The following is an 8,528-nucleotide window of genomic DNA, read 5'->3' as shown; positions in this document are numbered from 1 at the left end:
ATGTACTGTGGAGACCTCACGTCCCACGTGTTGAGCAATTCGGCGGTACGTCCACCCGGCCTCCCGCATGCCCACTATACGCCCTCGCTCAAAGTCCGTCAACTGCACATACGGTTCACGTCCACGCTGTCGCGGCATGCTACCAGTGTTAAAGACTGCGATGGAGCTCCGTATGCCACGGCAAACTGGCTGACACTGACGGCGGCGGTGCCCAAATGCTGCGCAGCTAGCGCCATTCGACGGCCAACACCGCGGTTCTTGGTGTGTCCGCTGTGCCGTGCTTGTGATCATTGCTTGTACAGCCCTTTCGCAGTGTCCGGAGCAAGTATGGTGGGTCTGTCACACCGGTGTCAATGTGTTCTTTTTTCCTTTTCCAGGAGTGTTATATGATTGTCCACTACAGTCTTCAACACATATGTCCAGTGTTTCGAGTTCCGAAATAATGGCGGAAAACATATCTTCAGCTTTACGTCCCATTGAGGGCAAAAACTTGAGAAATCTTATACACGGTTCGACTGTTTCCAAAACGGATCTAATGACGAGGGTAAGTTGGTCCACATATGTTATATCTGGTGATGAATCGACGATTAAGGGAAAATATTTCGCCCTTCTAATCTCGTCTCCAATCCGTTTTAAGACTTTATGAACCATCAAGAGAATAAACTCATCGCAGACGATCTTTGATATGTAACTGATACTTGCAGAGTCTTGACTCCATGAACGTTCAATATGACTGGCTACAAAAGGAATGAAATCAGCTAACAGTTCCAAAATCATACAATAATTCCCATTTGCGGATGGGTGAACTTTTCATATTTGCCGCTGAAAGCGAGGCCACTTGAAGACAGTCGCTTCACTACGGCAACAACCCTCTTCTGAATGTTTCTCCAACAAGCAATTTCCTCATCAGTCTGGACATGCAGTAAATTGTCGAGTCGGCCATCAATCTCACATCTAACTTTCAAACTAAGGATACTAGATATCGTCCGAAAAATTTATCTACGTGGTGAAACATATTACATGTTGAATTATTTGCTTAGACATAATAACATTTACTTATACAAATATGAACCTTTTTAATGTCTGTAAAACACAAAAAGATAATTTTTGGCCCCAAATTTGCCGCCTCTAAAACCTCCCTCTCTAGGTTCCAGCCTACAAAGCCTGCTGGTAAATACAACACTGCATTGTATAACTGAATTTATTTAACTTTTACCCAAAGTAATTAATAATTCTAAATCTATATACTACATCTACATGGATACTCTGGAAATCACATTTAAGTGCCTGGCAAAGGGTTCATCGAACCACCTTCACAGTTCTCTATTATTCCAGTCTCGTATAGAGCTCGAAAAGAATGACCACATATATCTTTCCGTACGAGCTCTGATTTCCCTTATTTTATCGTGGTGATCGTTCCTCCCTATGTAGGTCGGTCGCAACAAAATATTTTCGCATTCGGAGTAGAAAGGTGGTGATTGGAATTTCGTGAGAAGACTCCGTCGCGACGAGAAATGCCTTTCTTTTAATGATTTCCAGCCCAAATCTTCTAATATTTCTGTGACCCTCTCTCCCATATTTCGTGATAGTGCAAAACGTGCTGCCTTTCTTTGAACTTTTTCGATGAGCTCCGTCAGTCCTATCTGGTTAGAATCCCACACCGCGCAGCAGTATTCTTCAAGAGGAAGAACAAGCGTAGTGTGGGCAGTCTCCGTAGTAGATCTGTTACATTTTTTAAGTGTCCTGCCAATAAAACGCAGCATTGGTTAGCCTTCCCCACAACATTTTCTGTGTGTTCCTTCCAATTTAAATTGTTCGTTATTGTAATACCTAGGTATTTAGTTGAATTTGCGGCTTGTAGATTAGACTGATTTATCGTGTAACCGAATTTTAACGAGTTCCTTTTAGCACTCATGTGGATGACCTCACACTTTTCGTTATTTAGGGTCAACTGCCACTTTTCGCACCATTCCGATATTTCTTCTAAATTGTTTTGTAATCTGTGTTGACCTTCTGATGACTTTATTAGTCGATAAACGACAGCGTCATCTGCAAATAGGTAAGGAACAGCAAAGAGCCTATAACACTACCTTGGGGAACGCCAGAAATCATTTCTGTTTTATTCTATGACTTTCCGTCAGCTACTACGAACTGTGACCTCTCTCACAGGAAATCACAAATCCAGTCACATAACTGAGACGCTATTCCGTAAGCGCGCAATTTTACTACGAGTCGCTTGTGTGGTACAGTGTCAAAAGCCTTCCGAAAATCCAGAAATACGGAATCGATCTGAAATCCCTTGTCAATAGCACTCAACTATGAATAAAGAGCTAGTTGTGTTTCACAGGAACGATGTTTTCTAAACCCATGTTGACTGTGTGTCAATAGACCGTTTTCTTCGAGGTAATTCATAATGTTTGAACACAATATATGCTCTAAAATCCTGCTGCATATCGACGTTAACGATATGGGCTTTTAATTTAGTGGATTACTCCTACTATCTTTCTTGAATATTGGTGTGACCTGTGCAATTTTCCAGTCCTTGGGTACCGATATTTCTTCGAGCGAACGGTTGTATATGATTGTTAAGTATGGAGCTAATGCATCCGCAAGGAACCTAATTGGTATACAGTCTGGACCAGAAGACTTGCTTTTATTAAGTAATTTAAGTTGCTTTACTACTCCGAGGATATTTACTTCTACGATACTCATGTTGGCAGCTGTTCTCGATTCTAATTCTGGAATATTTACTTTGTCTTCTTTTGTGAAGGCATTTCGGAAGCCTGTGTTTGGTAACTCTGCTTTGCAGCACTGTCTTCGATAGTATCTCCATGGCTATCGCGCAGAGGAGAGATTGATTGTTTCTTGCCGCTAACATACTTGACATACGACCAGAATCTCTTTGGATTGTTGTCTAAATAACCTATCCTGCAATATTCTGCACAGTGCTGCACAGTGAACAGTGCCACAGTGTGTGACGTCATAGTACGTGTGTCGCAGTTCCAACAGACCAAACAAACAGAGCAAACATTCTACATAAAATTACAAACTAAACTTTGACGAAACAACTGTCCTCAATGCCCTGTAATGTTACCTAAGCGAACTGACTAAATAACATGCCGAACACTATATGACATACGCGCAAATACGTAACACTGCACTGTAACGAAGCAACGTCTGAGAAGGAAATTAATTCTGAACTGAATTTTATCTAATCAGACTATGAGGACAATTCTGAAATGCAACGCTTAGCTCTGAATAATTGTACTTTGTCCTAACAGTGATGTTAAATTGGCTCTGACAAATTTTCATGGCTTACCTTATAGCAATGAAAACTCGGCACTACACTAAAGAAATGAACATTAGAATCCAGTGCCGCAGCAAACCAGCAAAAGAAAAACCTTGGCGATTGCAGTATAAGGAAAAACAGTTAAGCTAAGTATATCACGCTTTATTCTGAGTGACTGTGTTCTGCTCAGTGCAATGCGTCGACACACAATTACAAGATTTTCTTGAGGAGATGGCAGGAGAAACTAAACTTGCTGAATGTTTGAAAAGAGACTAGCATTCAAAAATGTGTTATCAACATATTCCTTAACATTTACAACTGTCTTCTCAAAAATTACTTCTTATAAAAAATATGTCTCTGAAATGAAATTTGTAAATGAAATGATAAAGGAGTGGTGTGACTATACTATAGCTCTGAGCCCAAGCTATGTGGACGGGTGACTTTGTTTAATAAAGTCTCGGCAGTCACACTAGCCCAAGCCAATAAAGAAAAAGCAAGCTAGAACTCAAAATAAATTACGAGCGAGCAAGCTATGCAGCAACAACATTACCTGAATATCTTCACACTTCTCATATCAGTCTCTACAAAATGACATTTCCAAAAAGCAACATCCTCTGTGTCTGCACCTCAACACTCTGCTGCTTATTTCAAAACCGCTGACCATTGTGACCGACACTAGGACAGCTGACAGTTCTTAAAGTATCGAATCAGATATATCGATATATAAAAATATTATCTCCCATCGTTATATAAAAAATACATCGATATATCTAAAAAGTATCGACCTATTGGCTTACAAAAATTTCGACTGCACATTGTAAATATTATGCCAGTTTTACAGGTGTTTATTTAAGTACTGATTTACATTTAGATATTCTGTACATCAACAAGCTAGCAGCTTGCCTATCCCCCTTAGAACAAGAACTGAAAGGAAAACGTAGCACGTTCTCGTTTGGCGATAACCACTTTGCTAACAATGATAATTGCAAGCACTGGATTTTTAAAAGGAGTCAGTCGTTCGGTTTCGTCACATATCAGCTTTGTCCAGACCACTTTGTGATGACTTCCCTATTTTTTCATTTCTGTCATCGCCCTCGACTTAATTTTTGCAGTGTCAGAATTGTGTGGTGATATTAAACGTGGCAGTTTCTGTTGGTAGCGTCGAGCGCCTATTACATCTTTATTTAGCTTTTGGTTTATAATTTTCAGCAACTGTTTTTGAAGAATGCTGATGTGAAGTTATAGCACAACAGTTCCATTAATTTTTTTTTAACTCAGTGGGTGTATATTTCTTCACATCGGGAATGTTGTCATTCCATTCACACCGCCATCGCCCCCCCCCCCCTCCAGTACAGTGAGTTCTTCTTTGTGCCACCTATATTTGCTTCATACAGCCAAAGAGAAAGACATGGCGTGATGAAAGCTCAAAAAGTCGTATGACGCCTTCAAACAGTGAAAGTAAAACTATGCTCTACTACAATTTTAAAAGAATAATTTCAAATATTTACCAAAAGTTGCGAAAAAATATAACATTAAAATATCGGCGCTCGATATTGCCATTTCAATATCGATATAGCGTGTAAATAAATGTCGCCAGCATGTATAGATATTTTCTGGAAAAATATCGATATACCGATATTTTATCAACAGCCCTAACCTATACCCGACTTCTCACAGAACTCTACGCTGAGAACGATAATCCTGCTGACAACCAAAGACCACATAGTTTGTACTCAGAACCTCTGTGGCGTAGCATATCGACTACTGAATATTATAATTTGAAAAATATTCATTGTACAGACGTGAAGTATGACACATCGAATAAAAAGAGAGCACACGTCACTTTCAAGGAATAACAAAAAATAAGATAGAAACCTTATAACTGTGAATACAGTATCAATGATTAACAATTATAGTGAAGCGACAAAAGGCACGGGGTACCTCCTAATACCGTGTCAGACCTCCTTTTGCCCAACGTAGGGCAGCAACTCGGCGTTGCATAGACTCAATAAGTCGTTGGAAGTCCCTGCAGAAACACCATACTGCATCTGCAGCCGTCCATAATGGAGAAAGCGTTGCCGGTGCAGGATTTTGTGCATTAACTGACCTTTCGATTATGTCCCATAAATGTTCGACGTTCGCTCGAATTTCCCAAAATAGTCTTCAAACCAACAGCGAACAATTGTGACCCAGTGACGTGGCGTATTGTCATCCGTAAAAAATCCGCTGTTGTTTGGGAAGATGACATCCAAGAACTGTTGTAAATGGTCTCCAAATAGTTGAACTCCTTGTTGACAACTTGGGTCCATGGCTTCGTGGGGTATGCGCCACACTCGAATCCTTACCGACTGAAATCAGGGCACATCCGACCAGGGCACGGTTTTCCGGTCATATAGGGCCCAATGGTCACGATCCCAGGAGAGGCGCTGCAGGCGATGTCATGCTGTGAGCAGAGACGCTCGCGTCGTTGGTCTGCTGTCATAGCCCATTAACGATAAATTTCGCCGCACTGTCCTCGTAGATATGTTTGTCGTACGTCCCACACTGATTTCTGCGGTTATTTCACGCAGTACTGCTAGTCTATTAGCACAGTGTACGCTAAGGCCACTTGTCTCGGACGTCAAATGAAGGCCGTCAACCACTGCATTGTCCATGGTGAGAGGTAATGCCTGAAATGTGGTTCTCTCGACACGCTCTTGATACTGTGTACCGCGGAAAATTGGATTCGCTGACAATTTCCGAAAAGGAATGTCCCATGCGTCTAACTCCAACTACCATTCCGTGTTCAGAGTCTGTTAATTCCCGTCGTATGGCAATACGTTGGATACTTTTTCACACAAGTTACCTGAGTACAATGACAGATCCGTCAATGCACTGTTATTTTGTACCTTTTGTATGCGATACTACCACCCCTTTCTATAGATGCATATCGATATCCCATGGCTTTTCCCGCCTCACTGTAGATTCAATCAACTCGTACAAATAACTGGGTGTAAAAATTTGCAGGGACTTGAAGAGGACAGATCACACAAACGCAGTCGTAGGTAAGGCAAAAGGACGTGGGACCATTAGCGAGTATGACTAAGGGGAAATTTTGAACGTGTACAGAAAAGGACGTCACGATTTTTCAGAGGTTTACGATATTACGATACTGCAGTGCCTGTGCTATTCTGATTACGATACAAAGTTCCCTTGGACATGCTTGCATGTCCAAAGGTACAGGCACTGCAGCCACCACAGCCGTTATGAAATACGTTAAATGTATTCGTAATTGCGACTAAGGGTAACCATCAGCTGTAGAATGGAATGGCGACAACGAAGATTTGTCCCAGACCGGGACTCGAACCATGATTTCCCGCTTTACCAGATGTGTGGTTGGCGGCATATGGAAGTTTGTGTCTGGCAGTAAATCGTGCACGGGTAGCCAAATGATAAGCTGGAAATCCGGTCCAGCACAAATTGTCATTGACGTCATTCCATTCTACAGCTGACAGTTGTCCTTATTCGCAATTGCGAATACGTTTGATACCAACGACCTTACCGCAGTGGTAACACCGGTTCCCGTCAGATCACCAACGTTAAGCGCTGTCGGGCTGGGCTAGCACCTGGATGGGTGACCATCCGGTCTGTCGAGCGCTGTTGGCAAGCGGGGAGCACTCAGCCCTTGTGAGGCAAACTGAGCAACTACTTGATAGAGAAGCAGCGGCTCCGGTCTCGCAAACTGACATACGGCCGGGAGAGCGGCGTGTTTACCCCTTGCCCCTCCATATCCGTGTTCAATGACGGCTGTGGGCTGTGACATTATTGGATTTCAGACATTTTGCATATGAGAAAAGGACAGCCTTCGAGCTGTAGTTTGTAATGATACTAAGCATGACAACGCAAGAGTAAAGAAACGAAATCTGTTTATAACGTGCGCCTACACCGAGACGCGCGACCAGCGTTTAAAAGATACTTTTAAACACTATGACTCGCTGGGCGCAGATATTTAAAGTCATTGCCGCTGCGCTTGATAGTAAGACGCTGCGAAACAGAAGAAAGAACAATTTATCATTTGTTAGGAAAATTCTAGAGTCTTTATAGTTAGTTGTACTTCTGGTCGCCGATATGTTAACATGTACTTCATTACCTTTGATGTTTGGTCGCCGACTTGTGTTGTGTAGTACCGCTACAAGTTATATTTCATTTAGTGTGAAAAACCACGTTATCACCAAGAAAAAAACGCTTTCGTAAATCTTGTGACGATAAAAAATACTTACGCGAACCCCAGGACATTTACTTTTTACAAAATATCACACATACAAAAGCAGCGATTGTTGGGCTGCTCCATGTATGAGAAAAACATAAAAATTATGTAAGTTTTGAATTCATTGTAAATTTGTTAACGTTTAAAGTTTAACGCCTTTGTTCTTTGAAAATATATTGATGCTTCACTGTACAGAAAATCTATGCTTATTCTTTTCTTTAAATTAACCACAAATAATGTTTATGTTTAAATGAACTTTGTTACAGGTTCGCTCTTTATCGCGTGTCTCGATTGTACTTGAGAGACCATTCATGTGTTCAATTTCCGATCTGACAACTTTTTTTACAAAATTTCACTGTTTTGCATTCATTTCCAATTTTTTTTATTATTCAATTAGGTCCCTTAGATAGTTTCATTGAAGAGTCTGATTGCGTGAAAGCAATCCGGGTAGAGGTCATTTGAGAAACTGTTTTCGGCAATCAATCTGTACGTCTCCTGAACACAATCGAGAACCGACGCATCGGCAATCATTCATTAATTTTTCTCTCTTTCCAAGTCGTACCAAAAAACGGCCAAAGAGAACTGCCGTGAGTACGCAAAGGCTGCATTCTTTATCTTGTCGGCAAACATTGCCATAAATTATCATCATCAATGTTATATTTGGTTAAATGTGAAAAGCAAAACCTTTTAACGCTAGATGTGGCGCCCGAACATGGATTTGACTAAAAAACTAATTTGTTCTTTTTATTTTCATGCTACCATCTGGAGAAAATTGGAAGCCAAAACCAGTGATAAAAAAAGGACGCATATGCAGAAATCACAGTAAGAATCCACAACAGCAATAAATAGCAGCGCGCAAGACAACTAATGTGAGTACGATTTTTCATTACGGTTGAAGCTTTGCGTACCGAGCATTCAGTCGGCTCGTGACATTCACTCTCTTTTCCTCAAGCAATTTAATTTCCAAATTTCTGTTTCCTTTTGCTATTAGAT

The 8,528-nt window shown here is 41.1% G+C and overlaps 1 pseudogene; it reads left to right on the top strand.

The window, feature by feature from the left end:
• The first annotated feature begins 6,816 nt into the window (after window positions 1–6,816).
• On the top strand, window positions 6,817–6,934 carry LOC126337392 (5S ribosomal RNA; annotated as a pseudogene).
• The last annotated feature ends 1,594 nt before the right edge of the window (window positions 6,935–8,528 follow it).

Source organism: Schistocerca gregaria, chromosome 2 (assembly GCF_023897955.1).
Source record: "Schistocerca gregaria isolate iqSchGreg1 chromosome 2, iqSchGreg1.2, whole genome shotgun sequence".
Lineage (NCBI taxonomy): Eukaryota > Metazoa > Arthropoda > Insecta > Orthoptera > Acrididae > Schistocerca > Schistocerca gregaria.
Note: the sequence above shows the minus strand (reverse complement) of the source record. Positions and strands in the feature narration are given on the sequence as shown.